This window comes from Lathamus discolor, chromosome Z, assembly GCF_037157495.1.
Source record: "Lathamus discolor isolate bLatDis1 chromosome Z, bLatDis1.hap1, whole genome shotgun sequence".
Taxonomy (NCBI): Eukaryota; Metazoa; Chordata; class Aves; order Psittaciformes; family Psittacidae; genus Lathamus; species Lathamus discolor.
The window spans coordinates 30,753,408-30,769,772 of record NC_088909.1 but is presented as its reverse complement, the minus strand read 5'-3'; the positions used below and the strand labels follow the sequence as shown (position 1 = coordinate 30,769,772).

The window sequence follows — 16,365 nt, the reverse complement described above, 5'->3', positions numbered from 1 at the left end:
GAAGGAGAGTGTTCCAGAGGGTTTAGCTGAGAAAGTAATAGCTCGGGGGCAGAATGGTAGCAAATACCTCCTGGAGGGCCTTGGACTGTGCAAAAGGTGGGAAAGGTTGAGAGCAAGAAAGATAAAATTCTTTTTTTGGAAAAAACAAAATGTTGGACCTTGTGGGACTTGGGTTGGTTTAGAGAATCACTTAAACTTTTGGCCATCCGCCTGAAACTTACTTCTGTTAATATCACTGGCACCATTTTTCCTCTCCCTTGTCTAGCTACAAAATGGCATTTTGCTCTTGTAGACATAATTATCTAATTGTTATTTGAATCCTCCTAAACCCTTTCACTGTTTGTTTAGCAAGTTACCAGAGAGGCTAATGACATCAAGAAAATTGCTCTGAAAGGAATTGCCTGTATACTATGGTGTGTCATAAATATAGATGAATGCAAAGTAAGATGCTAGGCATAAAATGCAAATGAGAGGGCAATGAGATTCAGTTGTTCACCAGAGACTCAGATCTTGATGGAGCAGCCTCTGTAGGCCTACCAAGCAAAAAACAGGCTTATGTTTCAACTCCCCAGCTGCTGCTGAGTAGGGACTGCAACCTGTCATAGAGCACTAACTGAACAGAATGCTGCTGGAAGGAAATATGTGTCAGTGCCAGTCCCCCAGTGAAAAGCCATCAGGCAGATTCAATGGAAGAACAACACATAAAGAACAGCCTGGGCCAAAAATTTAGCCTGGCATGCAATAGATTCAGGAGGGTAACCAGCCAAGGGAGAGCTCTCCCGTGGCTGAGAGAAGCAAAAGAAAGTTAAAATGCCCCAGAGGTTTAAAAGGCCTCTGTGAGAGATGCAACAGAAGGACTGTTGAGGGGGATAAACAGCTATCATGGAAGGCAGTAACTCAGCACAATACAATTTTATTTCACTTCTCATGCTTCATACACATCATTACCCAAACCATTTTCCTGGCTCAAGCACCCCAAGACAGTCAATGGTGCCCATAGCGATAGAGGAGGAGGAGGCACTGGGTCCCTGCCAGTCCACCTCCACAGTAAGCAGCAGTACAGGGGTTGAGGGACACAGACACTTCTCCCAGTAGATCTGCACCTGAAACGAAATTTCATTCTTTGTGATATTTTAAATTATTTTTGTTATTTAGTTTTATTCAAAATTAGAACCAGAGCTCATGGCGCTGAGGTCTGCCAGTCAGCCAGCTTGGAACATCCAGAAAGACCCTGAAGTTCAAAGGATTTTCTATTTGCCTAGCAAATCTCACATGTATAGCTGAAGAAATAATCACAGCAGTTCTGTGATGATAGCAGTAATTTGAGGTGGTGCAAGACTGCTTGCATTAACAGACCCTGCAGTCTTTGATCAGCTTGAGCTAGAAATACCATCCTTCAAATAAAGATATGAAATCTTTTTCACACCTCTCCATGTCCATGTCTCTATTTGGACATACAAGACACCCAGCTGCATTAAAACCTACAGTTCAGGAGCCACAGAGCTATGTATAGAGAGATCTGCACTTTAACAATGTCTCAGAAGCTGTTATAGGTAGATCTAGATACAAGCTTGCTGCTACAAGACTTCAAAGTCTCTGAGTCTGCTCTGAGACTGCAAAGTCTCCTTATTTTCTGAAACTATAAATATATGTATCACACGCTTTTTGGATACATTGTGAATTATCAGGAGATAAGTCGATGAGCACCTAGAGCAGGGACAGAGAAAAATGTCTAGAACACCATTTATTTTTGTTGTTATTTATCCAGTGAGTTAGGCATGTTGCTGGCTGTCAGATGCGCTCTTCAGCCATATGAAATTTACAAACTGGGAGTTTCTAGCTTTACCCCAGAATCTCCCAGTATTTGCAGGGAAGATTATATTCCTGTGCACTTTTTCCCCCCTCCTTCCTTGGAATATCACCTGTAAGACCTGTAAGACCCTCCGTACTGTGCTGAGCTTTGCAGCAAGTTGTCTGAAGGGGCAGGCACAAGCCAAATGGCAGACTGATGAAACTCTGCCTCTCAGCACAGTCACAAATGTACACAAGTGTGTGCTCAGTTTTTCCACTGGTTTCTGCCAGATCCTGACTTGTAGCAAAGTGAAAGTAGGAGCACAGCATAAAGTAGGGAGATGTGAAGAAAGAAAAAAGACACCCAAGATAGTAGCAGGAAAAAAAAATAAAAGTGCAGTGAAAGCTGCAGGAGATGAAGGAGAACAGAGCATGGAGGAGATTCATGAGTGGAGCAGTAGCCAATAAAGGAAGGAAAAAGGGGGCAACATGGGAAATGTGGAGCTTTGCAATGTCTCTCAGTGCAAAACCAATTCTGAGCTTGAAGCAGTCACTATTATTGTTCAGATAAATACTATCATGATGCCCACTAAGAGAGTTTGATATTCCTCAAACAAACTTACTGTGTAATTCAGATAGTTTACTGTTACTAGCCACCCCTTCATTAATAAATCTTTTCCTAGAGAGGTGCTGGGATTGGATCTGCAAACCATTTTCACAAAGGGAAAGAGACTTTGCATTTTGGGTATTGTTTCCTGTTCGCTAAAGCCTCTCCTGTTGAAAGTCATATAAGCTCCTGGAATTGCCTTTATTGTAAAGGTGTTGGGGAGAGGTCCAGGGAAATTATTCCTGTTCCAGTAATATGAAGTATTTTCCTGCTGAATCCTTTTCCTTTTAGGGGACGGCCCTATTAACAATCCTATCTATATCTCACAGGAGAAGAAAATCAAACACACGCATAGTTGAAAGGAGACAGATACAAAGGAAAACTTTGTAAATTAGAAATATGGGGAAATATGGAAATATATTTTTCAAAGTTGCTGCCTTTTCTGAGCTAGCAGCTAGCTGAATATGACTGTTGTGCAAGAATCCACTGATGTGATTTAAAAATAAAAAGGCTTTAAGAATATACCAGTGGTTTTCATTATTTCTCCACTGGGAATTTCTGGCTTTGTTAGTATATTCAGACTTCTTTGTTAGCAGCCAAATGCTGAATACTAAACAAAGCATTTCCTCCTAAATTAAATGAAGCTTTTGAATTATGCAGATTTAATGCTCATTCCTCAGCAGAGGAGAAAGGGTTAATAGCATGAAATATTACCTCTCCGTGAGAGAGGAGGATTGAATTTCAGAAGGCAAGATCTTACAGCATATCCTGACTCAGACATGTTTTTACTGATTCAGCCATAGCATTCACTTGGAAAGCTTTACATCATGGCCTTGGCAGACTCCCAGGTTTTCCCAATTCAGGCTGCTATTTTTCCTTTAGCTTACCAAAAATAGCCATGCATAGATTTAATGTACTTTGTTTGCTGGTGTTTGCAGGCATGTGAGTGTTGTCAAGATTGCTCTGGTAAGGCAGAGACTATGGCAGGTTGGGTTAAAATGGGGTAAATATCAATTTGCTTTGAAAGCAAAGCCACCCACCCTGCAGTCTGAGGCTTTGTAAACCTCCAAGCAGCTGACCTGTGACTGCAGTCATAGAATCATGGAATGGTTTGGGTTGGAAGGGACCTTAAAGCTCACCCATGGGCAGGGACACCTTCCACTAGACCAGGTTGCTCCAAGCCCTGTCCAGCCTGGCCTTGAGCACTGCCAGGAATAGGGCAGCCACAGCTTCTCTGGGCACACTGTGCCAGGGCCTCACCACTCTCACAGGGAGGAACTTCTGCCTAAGAGCTCATCTCAGTCTCCCTTCTGTCAGGTTAAAGCCATTCCCCCTTGTCCTGTCCCTACAGGCCATTGTCCAAAGCCCCTCTCTAGCTGACTTGTTGGCCCCCTTTAGGTATTGGAAGACTGTTGTTATAAGGTCTACCCAGAGCCTTCTCCAGGCATCTTCTTGCTTGTTGCACGGGCCCCATCATCTGTGTGTGTGCTCCCAGATCAAGGCCAGCATTTCTGTCCATTTGTGGTAGTTCTGAGAGGTTAATTTCTCCCCTCCCTGTGACACTCATGGGCAAAAATAAAATAAAATAGTGGCAGTGACTTCCTTCAGAGCAAGTTGTGCCCAAAGTCTGGCTTTAAAATGTTGAGCAAAAAAAGGTCAGTTGCTGCAGAATAAGATGAGCATCGTGACGACATCTCTGTACAGATTTGCTGACCTCTTTCCAGGCCCTTTTCCCACAGCCGGGAGGACAGAGCCTTAGCTGCTATCTCAGCTGTCATGCATTACAGCTCCTGGGCGGATGGAGCTGCCTTCTGCTTCATGCACTATGATGTGAAGTGACTGACTCACCCTGTTGCAGGGGATCCTTGAGTATGTATCGCAGAAAATTGTGAAGGAAGACCAGCAAGATGCCAAAACCAAAATGTTTAGCTGCCAACATAGGCATCCCCAGTGCGCTCCTTTTCCAGGGGGCACAGAGAACACCAGCACTAGCATGATCGCCACTGCAGGACTTCCTAAAGCAAAATACCTTAAAGACAGTGCTCCTGCCAGCATCCAGGCCTGCAGTTTCAGAAGGAGCACATGGCTGTTCCTTGACTGTAGAAGGCAGCTGGCAATAGCAGTGAGCACTCAAACAGGTTTTCCAGAGACAGCTTACATGAAATAAGTCACAGCATGAGTTACAGTAACAGGTTAGCACATAATCTTGCTCAAGCCCACTACCAGCCAGCTTCATTAGCTTCCTAACATGACTGCAGCAGGCTGACATGGTCTGTGATCTGTGTCCAAGCCCAGGGTTGTTGCAGTGATCACCTCCACTAGAAACACAAAAGAACCTGACAATCTGGTAGCTTTTGGTTCAAAAATTCACACAAGAAAATGATCTGGAAACCATCTCAAGGTCTGGAAGCCTGGTGAATGGGGTAACTACAAAATGTCACATGGTGCCACAGCTCCTTTTGCTGCATTTCTTGCCTCATAAGCCATAGCCAACCAACCCTTGTGGCACAAGTCCAGAGAATAAAAAAGACCAAAGCACAATGGCCATATGGTATGTCACCTTCATGTACATGCTCCTCTCTATTCTCACCCCCACCAGGAAAGCAGTGTCAAACGTTAGTGTAAAATAGGCTTCAACTTGAATCTACTTGGGCCATGAGCCCTGCTGTGATGGCATTGGTGAAAATGCCTCATTCAGAGCTCGCCTGGGGAAGGCGAAGATGCTGAGCTGATCTGGATTTGGGAAATGGTTTGCTTTTTGTTGTATGAACAGTGTAACACAGGAGTTGAGTGCTCCGTTTAGTGACAGGAGTATTCTTTTATTTCTTGTCCCTCACCAACAATGAGGAAGTTCACTGTTCAAATCACTTAATCCTAGGGTTTCTCCCTAATATTTTTTTTATATAAATTCACAGTCCACTTTCCAAGTGGACAGAAACATATGTCCTTCTGTGATGCCACTTGTCCCCCTATCCTTTCAGTTGCATACTTTTATCCTAAAAACATACTTTCTTATTTCATCATCCAGCACCTTCATTTGTCATTTTTCTTCATTTTTACAAGAGTTACTCGTAAGAGCTGGAAAGGACAGAATATCTGTGAAACCTGTCCAAAGATAGCTTCTTCTGCCTAAGGTAATATATGGGGTGGAAGGCTCTGTACGTGCATTTGTACCTAGATTCATGCACATGTGTGAGTGCTTTCAGAATCGTTTTTAAATGCACCCTTAAATGCTGACAATGCAAACCCAATGGCCCCATGCAACTCTGGCAAGTTAAAAAGTGTAGGCTGGGCAGCCAGCACCAACCTTAATAACCAAAAATAGCTGCTTGGGTCTGAACCAAGTATTTTCTCATCAGTACGCAGCACCAGGGTGTAGGAGTAGGAAAATGAGGAGTGGGAGGATATAAAACAAACAGTAAAAAGAAAAATGTCAACTGTGCTCTGGCCTTCCTTTCTGCTTCTCACAGCCCACCCCAAGCAATGCAGTTGTGGTATGTGACAGGCTGTGTACAGGGCCAGGGTAGCACGCATATAGCTGAACACATCTGGTGAACAGTTGCCTGGTTTTGCACTGAGTGTCAGCCAACAGCATCCACATATCTAAGTGAGTCCTCTGCCATTGTTGCAGAGTGGTTTAGACTTAACTTTTCCTTTGTAATAGGTTCATTCCTCCAGCCAGCAATACTGCTGTCACTCTTTCATCTTTGCCTCCTTGCTCACTGCAGCCTTCATCCACACATCCATACATAACAGTTGAACTCAGGGTGATTGCATCGGAGGGGGAGTCATTTGCATCAGAGAAATTGATATGAGTACTTTATCTAAACGCTAAATACCTTTGGCTCCTAAGGCTGTTCCCTTCAAGGCAAACCATATTTATTTAGGTGTGTAACACCATTTTCCAGGCCTGGCATTAAAGTGGAAAACTGTGGCTTCAGTACTTCCAGGTACAACACAAGATCTATGTTAATGTTATTTCTTAGGCAAGCTGTGGTTGTATAAGTGTAAGAAAATAGAAGAACTCCCTTTCTCAGATTAACCTCACTAAGGCAGGTGCAGCACATGTCCTTTCCCTTTATTTTATTATTATGGTATCAGAAAAGTGGATAGGGACAATTATGTTATAGAACCATAGAATGGCTTTGATTAGAAAAGGCCTTAAAGCTCATCCAGTTCCAACCCCTTGCCATGGGCAGGGACACCTTCCGCTAGACCAGGTTGCTCCAAGCCCCATCCAGCCTGGCCTTGAACACTGCCAGGGATGGGGCAGCCACAGATTCTCCGGGCAACCTGTGGCAGGGCCTCACCACTCTCACAGGGAGGAACTTCTGCTTAAGACTTCTGTCAGGTTAAAGCCATTCCCCCTTGTCCTGTCCCTACAGGCCCTTGTAACAATTTCTTCCTCTCTGGGCTTTTTTTTTTTGATATAATAGAAATGGGAGGAAGCCTTCGCACAGACTGCTACAGGTTAATCTTCTCATTGTAATTATTTCTACTTTCTGACTCTGCTAAGAAACCAAGGCTAGAAGTTGACCATAGGATGATTCAGACAAAAAGAAGAAAATAGCTAGATGAACAGATATGTATGTGTGAGCTGGTCCATGCATAGAACAGGAAGGAAGGTTGGAGAAGAAAGTCTCCCTGGGTCCTGGGGTTTACACTAGACAAAGGAAAGAGATACAGCTGTGGAAATATAGCTGTGCACATGGAAGTTGTGATAGACTGGCAAAGTCAAATAGCTTCAGAAGCAAAATTAACTGTGATTAACTGATGCAAGACATCACTCAAACCAATCAAATTGTTATTTTGGGAAATCATAAATTTGTATCCAGAGTCAGTTTGTCACTCATTAAAATCTTATAAGAATGATTAGGAAATGATATTAATAAGTAAATGTTCTCTTTTTTTTTCATTTAATAGCTTAAAATATAAGATGATCTCACCCTACTCTTACATGACCTCTGACCACCTCTCAGGTCATTATTTTATTCTCATCCTTACTTTGAGGATTAGGTCCAGTCTAATTCTTTCTGGTGCTGCCATACCTGAAGTCTCCTTGTCACCATCTTTACCTAGATGAGGAGTATTGCCCTGGTATGGTACACCTGTAACTCATTTATGCCAACCCATTCTTGCTTCCTAGGGCTGGTGACAGAGCAATACTGCAGTGACCATGAAATACATGAAGAAGAGAAAAAGAAGAAGAATCCATATGAATCTTTGTGAGACAAAATAAAGGGTTGTAATCCAGAGCAGCCTCATTATTCCTCCATATTGCAAGGATAATTATTTTGGTGGTTACACGTAATACATGAAAAATGGTTACTTGAGCCTCTTCCGCCAGACGTTCTGGCTCACTTGAAAAGCTCTTCTTGCTAGAAAATCCTTCACAAGATGGACTTTGCAGATCAGTTTGGTGGACATGGTATGCGTTGGTATGTGTGGTGTGTGTTGGTATGTGTGCTGCATATCTGTAGATTCAAACTGGGGATCTTACTTTTATTATGAAGAGCTTCCTTGAAAGGTACCATTATTAAAATATGCAGAAGTAAGCATAGTCATTATTAAAGTATGACTTGAATTACATTCTGAAAGGGAGGGTTAAGTACACCATTCATTTAGACTACACAAGAGCATATTTTTCCCACAAGCCTATGTCACATTTCTGAGTAAAATATTCCTCTCTTTCTCAGAATTACCTGAAGACTAACAGGTAAACCATATGAGACAAAGCATAAAACAAATTTCCCAGAGTACAACTTAAAAAAAAAAAAAAAGAAAAGAAAGCCAAACCAACAGTTTTTAAAAATGAACAATCTCAAGTGCAGGTTATCATAATACGATTGCAGCAATGAATTCGCTTTACCTTTAAATTTTACATTTCCTTACATGGAGCTACTGGCAATTTAAAGCTGTTGAAATCTGTACTTCTTAAGCCTGCTCTTCAATAGAAGAACTACAGGAAACCCAAGGGATTCAAGTGCCCAACAGGTTAAGAGCAGTTTTATTTAATACATTGTCCTGCTTTGCTGAAAGAGAACGGTGATCTCACCGTTGGTTCAAAAAAAGGCCTTTTTGATTTGCTTTCAACTCATCCATGCTTCACAGTGCAATTCTCTATTTCTTTCTCCCCATATCTAGAAAAAAATAATAAATGCCAGTGTGACATATTTTCAGAAAGTGACAACATGGTTTAGAAACTGTCAGTACCTAATGAAGCATTTCAGCTCTGTTTTATAAGCTGTGATTATCATGATCATTTTACTGATACATATATGGATTTGACATCTGCAGCCCTTTAGCCTTTTAAGTAATCTGGTCAGCAAAATTGCTAGTATGTAGGTCAATTTAACCACTTCTTTCTAGGTTTTCTGGTGGGTTTTTTTTTGGTCATATGCACTGGGTATGTTTTGCTTCTTCCCTGTAGGAAACAGAGCAGAGCAGACTTGGAAGATATTCAACAAACCCAATTATAAACTCAGGAACTTCTTATTACTTACTATATTTGCTCAAGGCAATGCATCATAGAAGTTAACACTGACAGAGAGGCTCTGACCCAAGAATTAAAACACAGACCAGAACTTTTCCTCCTGCTGCTCTCAGGTTATCAAAATGTTTGGTTAATTGTTACTCTTCTTATATAGATCTTGTGATGGCAGGACTAATAATGCGGCTGTAGGAATGGGGAGAGGTGAAAAAGGGAATGAAAAGCCAGGGATTAGGTGCTAGACTAGCATCAGGAAATAGCCTAGCCAATATATCTGAAACCAGCACTTAATGCCTTTCTTCAGTTTTCAGACCCATTCACTTTGGCAGATAGGAAAAAACCCTGTACCTTGTGTCTTTCTGCCTGCCTATGCATGGTATCAGCTGCCAGATGGTTAGCCTGGTTTTAGTGACAGAACTTTAGTGGTCCTGGCAATGCTGAGTGCAACTAAGCTGCTGCTGACCCAACAGGGGGATGGTGCAGAAGCTACATGTGCAAACCCATGGCAGCACAACCTTGTACACGAAAATACAAGACAGTGGATACAATGTATAGTCACAGAATAATTTGGGTTGGAAGGGGTCCCAGGCTCAGAATTGGTCTGGTTGCGTAGGGATTTGTCCTCCAAGAGCAGACTCCCCCCCTTGCAGTGCTCACTGTGCTGGCTTGCTTCTTTGCTTTGCTTAGAAGACAGCTGATTTGAGTCCAAGTGTCACCTTATGCAAGTAATCGTGGTGCTGAGTGAAGTGTTTGAATGCGCAATTCCCTTTAAGCATGCAGGGGGTCCTGGTGAAGCTCAGATGCCTTCAAAGCATCCCCATGGAGATTTGGACTGAACTGATTGCACATGATGACTGTGCAGTCTGACACACAGCATGAGTGGACCTCATCAGCAGTTTGTTATCTTATTCACAACAGAAATCCTCAAAACACTGATTGGGCAGTGTCCCCACCCCTTGATTACCACCAAACCTTTGCTGTTAGTCTCAAAGATAAGAAAGCAAGTTATGCATGATTTGCCTAATGAATTTATTTTCCTTTGAGCACTAGAGGTTTCGCATTGAAAAGGCACTGCTGTGCCATTGTTCCAGGCTGGAGATCTGTAACTAAACTTACTTTTAAAGCCATTTTGAAAAACTTTTTTCAGACTAAGGTTAAAAGCTCTTTTTTTTGTTGATGGTGACATGGTTGTTTGGTTTTCAGCTTGGTTCTGCAACACGTCAGGTACAACCTTTTCCTGGAAATAGGTTCTTTTTCACTTTGAGATCAAGGTGGCTGCTCAAGCAGCCAGACACAAGGAGAGCAGATGATGTTACACAACTACAAACCCACATACAGCATCATCACAAGTGTTGTAAATGATGATCACAAGGCAAGTGCCACCATTTGCACACTTGTTTGAGATACTCATGCTGTGCATGAAATGTTTTTCTAAGCCTACACTTGCTGATGGTAGGACTAGCACCACAAGACACCAAATTCACATGAAAGTTAGTGATTCACATGTATGTGTGTTTGTGCCTGGGTGTGTGTACACAGAGATCATCACACACATAAAAACTAAATGCCAGCTATATTTTAACATCAATTTATAGGTAACTCGTCTTTCTGCAAATGCTGATTTGTGCCTCTTCCTGGAAACCACCTACAGATAGCCAAGAACTAAAGAAACCTTGAAAACTGTCATAGCAACATTTCAGATTGCAGTTGGGAAGCCTGTGCAACATTGGTGCCTTGTTTCAAAACTGACATCCAAAAATTCAAATTTAACATCCATCACCTGTTCGGTGTTTTTCTAAATCAGGGCCATTCACAAAGGTAGATGTTAGCCTGTGCTCCTACAGCACAACCAATTTTTAACCCATAGGATACATTCTCGATAAAAATTGACCCAACCATGTTCTCATTAATAACTGCCTCATGATCTTTGCTGAAGTGAAATATGCTCTCTCTGTTTCACATGAAGCTATAGCATAATCTTCAGAAAGCAGCACTCACAGATGGGAACCCTTTCCCCTTTTCAGTCTTCTTTGTAAACAGATTTTTCCTATGAGAAATGATGAGATGAAATTCATTCCTGGAACAGTGAGTACAACCCAGTGTCAGATCTCGAGGATCTTGATTTAATTTTTCCAGTTACTGTACAACTGAAATAATTATGAGTGGCCAGTAAACAGCTATGCTGAGTCAGAAGATCTAAATTCCTAAGAGTTCATTCCACCACAAAATATACTACTACCTACCGCAGTTTAATCAGGGGTGCACAAGAGATTAGCTACCAAAGGACTAAACTCTTTTTTAGACAAGCTGGTGGTCTAATTCCAAAGTTCATGAACGGTACCTTTTATTTTCAAGCAGCAGAACCAATGGATGAAGTCAGTTGGAATATCGAGCGGCTCTTAGAATATGCATTATATGTTGTTTTCTTTGAGAGAATATCCTGGGTGTCTCTTTCTCTATTTTTCATCCCAACAACAATGTGGCTCTGTTGGAGCACTGGACAAGAGCTGTACATTGCTCTGCAGCAAACACTTTTGTAGAGAAGCCAGCCTACCAACCCATGCACACCAGTACCCTTGCACCTGCAGCAGAAAGTTGTGCCCATAGCTTTGCTGCTCCAGAAAGGATCTCACAGCTTCCCCAAGCACAGCACTCATTTCCTTCCTCTGCCATCTGCACCCAAAAGTGCATGTCTTAGTTCCACTTTCATTTAGTCTCAGTGCCTAGGACCTGACATGCTGCCCTTGCCCATGACCATGAAACTTCAATATCATAGAATCATAGAATCACAGAATGGTTTGGGTTGGAAAGGACCTTAAAGCTCATTCAGTTACAACCCCTTGTGACAGAAAAGGACACCTTCCACTAGACCAGGTTGTTCTAAGCCCTGTTCAACCTGGCTTTGAACACTGCCAGGGATGGGCAGCCACAGCTTCTCTGCGCAACCTGTGCCAGGGCCTCACCACCCTCACAAGGAAGAACTTCTGCCTAGCAGCTCATCTCAATCATCCCTCTGGTTAAGGGTTTCTCCCCTGGTTAAGGCCATTCCCCTAAGTCATGTCCCTCCAGGTCCTTGTCCAAAGCTCCTCTCCAGGTTTCTTGTAGCCCCTTTAAGCACTAGGAGCTGCTCCAAGTTCTCCCTGGAGCCTTCTCTTCTCCAGGCTGAGCAAGCCCATCTCTCTCAGCCTCTTCTTGTATGTCTCTGTGCTGTTAGCCATGAATGGACCAGTGAATGCAGAGATCAAGGCGCTTTCTTGTACTTTCCTAGTGTTCTGCAAGAAGTGTGTGTTGGTCTACAGCTGTGCTCACTCTAAAGCTGAGTGTATGACACAGAATGAATCAAGCAACTGTAATTGATGTCTGCTTCTGATGGCAGATTGTCTATACTCAAAATGCAGCTTGAAAAATGCAGATTTTCTTCCTTTTAAAAATTTGTCTTTCTGTATTATCGCAGTCAGAGAGCCGTTTCCTCACTGACTTTCTGGCTAACATTTGTAAAGAAGCTGAAAAGCCGCTTGCGTGTCCCTCACAGTCTGCTCCCCATGATGCTTGGACCAAGAGAGAGCAAACACTCATGAAGGGACTTCAGACAAGCTCAGGGGAAGCTGGCTGAAAAGGACACAGACTCTGGAGAACTCTTTTGGGTTTCTTCACCTTATAGATTCTCAGGCTTCCACTTGGACCAGCTTAAAATTAGTGCATACATGTCCTCTTCTGCTGACTGAACACTTGCAGACAGCAACCCTATGAAGCATGTGTACTGTCTCTTTTTCGACCTTTTTTTCTCCCTCACACAAACCAAAACACACACACACGCGCACACAGAGTCACAGCTTGTCAACAGCTTTAGCGAAGTAAAATACAAATGATAATTAGAAACATGTGACCCTAGAAAAGCAGCACAGAAACTAAAAGGTCATCTTTTTTCCAAATGACCTAATTAGAAAAGCCTGGAGTGTTGGCTACAACATAATGGTTTTACACAGCTTTTTAACGTAGACTTCCTGTTTTTAAAACAGTGCAATTTAGTGCTCCTGGAAAAAAAAAAAAAAAAAAAGAAAAAAAAGAAAGTAATTAAAAAAAATGAATTGGCATTTAATGCCCGCAAAATTAGGCCACACAACACCTGCCTTGAGCAATCTCCAGTCTGTTAGATCTACCAGTGGTGCATTGCGGGTTTGCCATCCAGAATGACTATCAAGAAGCCAGCACCAGGACCTCTGCCAGCTTACAAGAGAGCCTAAAGAGGCACTCCAGCACCACATGGAGCAACCAGGCATGAGGGACTCCACACAACTCTGCCTCACCCCCTGACTGCACTATCCGGATAGAGCATCTCGCTTTGGCTGAGCCAGATGGCAACGTGGGAAGCAAAAGGGGCAATGGAGCAAGGAGAGGAGGTGAAGGCACAAAGAAACCTCTCACTTCTATCTCCACATTCCTGTTTAATAATTTTCTTTGTTCTGGTGAACATACATGCCATTTATTTCTGCAAAACTATTAATCCCAACATACTCGTCATTTAGCAAAGCTATATTTAGTTTATGGCTTTTCCCCATAAATCAAACCCTGCAGGCTCCTCAGTTTTGAACAGTTTAATTATGGCAGCTATTCCCAAACTGTAGGGCATGCCACCAACACAGTGGGAGTACAGGGGGCTACGAGATTGGCTCAAGACAGCAGCGAGGGGAGGGTATGAGCTGGCTTCCAGGGTGGAAGCAGAAAAATCAGGACACCATGGGTCTGGCCTGAGCTAATTACACAGGGAGACAGAGTCCATGGTGGAAGAAAGAGCTGGAGAAAATAGCCTTGGAAGGACAGAGTTTAGGCCATACTCTAGGTTATTAAAGGCAGCCAAAGTAGATTTTTGTGAATCTAGCTGAAAAGAAGCCCTGGCTTTCACACGAAAGATAAGGTTTAAAGCTTTGGCAGCCATTGTAAAGGTGGGAGGGACATGAAGTTTTGCACATCCATGTCCCTGGGGGCTTAGAAGTTGGTTGCTCATAGTGGTTTCATTGGGAATCAACAGCATTGCCCATTTCTCAGGCAGTCTCTGTGTCCCAGAGGATTGAGCTGGAAGAAGCAGGATGGAAAAATAATATATACAGTGCATGTAATGTGCTTCTTAACCATTTTTTCCAAACTTACAAAAGCATGTGATCTTCATTGAAAACTGTGCACATGCCAATTTAGATCTTTAAATTCAACTCTATTTATTTGAGAGAGTCTGCAATGGAAAAGCAAGAAAAGCAAGAAAATAGAGAGAAAGGGAGAAAGGAAGAAAGAGAGAAAAAAGAAGAAAGAAAGAGAGAAAGAGAGAGAGAGGAAGGAAGGGAGGGAGGGGGAGAGGGAGGGAGGGAGGGAGGGAGGGAGGGAGGGAGGGAGGAAGGATGGAAGAAGGAAGGAAGGAAGGAAGGAAGGAAGGAAGGAAGGAAGGAAGGAAGGAAGGAAGGAAGGAAGGAAGGAAGGAAGGAAGGAAAGAAAGAAAGAAAGAGAAAGAAGAAAGAAAGAAAGAAAGAAAGAAAGAAAGAAAGAAAGAAAGAAAGAAAGGAAAGAAGAAGAAAGAAAGAAAGAAAGAAAGAAGAGAAAGAAAGAAAGAAAGAGAAGAAAGAAAGAAAGAAAGAAAGAAAGAAAGAAAGAAAGAAAGAAAGAAAAAGAAAGAAAGAAAGAAAGAAAGAAAGAAGAGAAAGAAAGAAAGAAAGGAAAGAAAGAAAGAAAGAAGAAGAAAGAAAGGAAGAAAGAAAGAAAGGAAGAAAGAAGAAAGAAAGAAAGAAGAGAAAGGAAGAAAGAAGAAAGAAAGAAAGAAAGAAAGAAAGGAAGAAAGAAAGAAAGAAAGAAGAAGAAAGAAAGAAAGAAGAAAGAAAGAAAAGAAAGAAAGAAAGAAAGAAAGAAAGAAAGAAAGAAAGAAAGAAAGAAGAAAGAAAGAAAGAAAGAAAGAAAGAAAGAAAGAGAAGAAAGAAAGAAAGAAAGAAGAAAGAAAGAAAGAAGAAAGAAAGAAGAAAGAAAGGAAAGAAAAGAAAGAAGAAAGAAAGAAGAAAGAAAGAAAAGAAAGAAGAAAGAAAGAAAGAAAGAAAGAAGAAAGAAAGAAAGAAAGAAAGAAAGAAAGAAAGAAAGAAAGAAAAAGAAAGAAAGAAAGAAAGAAAGAAAGAAGAAAGAAAGAAAGAAAGAAAGAAAGAAAGAAAGAAAGAAGAAAGAAAGAAAGAAAGAAAGAAAGAAAGAAAGAAGAAAGAAAGAAAGAAAAAAGAAAGAAAGAAAGAGAAAGAAGGAAGGAAGGAAGGAAGGAAGGAAGGAAGGAGGAAGGAAGGAAGGAAGGAAGGAAGAAGGAAGAAAAAATACACACTTAATTGATAAAAGCCCCATAATATTTCCCCAGCTTCATTGTTCTGAAATGACTGCATGGATTTTATTCAGCTGTTTATTTTTTTCATTTCCTCTGGTTTGAGAAGAACAAATGTCAGATTTTAGCCTCAAAGGTAATTTTACTATGAAAGCCACTGAAAATAGGGGTTGAAGAATAAAAGAATTATAACAATAATAGTGATAGCACAATGATATTATGTATTAATAATGGTCTCCTCGTGGTAATACTCTCAGTTAATAGTGGATATTTCAGCAATAATTAGGCAGGGGCATTCAGACATGCTCAGTGCTTATAATACACAGCCCAGAATGAAACAAGAGGCATTGGCAAGATGTATGATTTGTAATACAAGTTGTGTGAAGCTTAGAGAGTAGCAATTTGCATCTTCCCTACACTGCACTGAAAAAGTAGTCATTATCCTCAAGATTTTTTCTCTCCATACATACAAGGGATAGCAAATCCCACCAAGGCAGAATCCAGTCCCTATAAACTATTCACACCTGCATGGGGCTGTCTGCTGATCTGGGGGAGAATCAGGTCACTAAGATGTAACTTGGTTTCAAAGACTGAAAGGTACTAATTTTATGTGCAATAAATCCATCAGATCACAAGGAGACTGAGGAAATGCTTTTATCTTGAAAATGACAGGCATTAATAATGTTACCAGAATTTCCCTTCTATATAACTTTTATAGTTTCAGGACTCTTCAGTATCTGCACAATGTGAAAGCTTCTGAAATATAAAAGAAAGTGTCCCCTTCACAGTTACTAGAATTGCCAACGTGGGTGAAATATGTTCTCAAGGAAAAGAAGGGGTTGGATAAAAAGAGAGGAAAGCCGTAACTGTTTAAGGAGAGGTATACTATATAGGCACTCGCACTGACAGCATTGTGGCTGGTTTTGTGGAGGTAATGACCAGCTCTGGAGCAGGGCTGCAGCTACCAGTTCAAGAACAGAAGGTTTGCACTAAATTTCTGTTTGCAGGTGTGCATGAGACATACTTTTCAGAACAACCCTGCAAAGTCAGTGGGAAATTTACCACCCCATGCAAAGTGAGTTCCAGAGCAAGCACTCCAGAAAGTCAGAACCACAAGCTCCAAGTATGATCTAGGTGAGC

At 41.7% G+C, this 16,365-nt stretch overlaps 1 long non-coding RNA gene across 1 annotated transcript in view; it reads right to left on the bottom strand.

The window, feature by feature from the left end:
- Positions 1-935: 935 nt before the first annotated feature.
- Positions 936-16,365, bottom strand: part of LOC136005758 (uncharacterized) — a 29,200-nt gene continuing 13,770 nt past the window's right edge. Inside the window, exon 3 of the long non-coding RNA XR_010608873.1 lies at positions 936-1,103. This is a non-coding gene — a long non-coding RNA (uncharacterized LOC136005758). The remainder of the gene's footprint in view (positions 1,104-16,365) is intronic.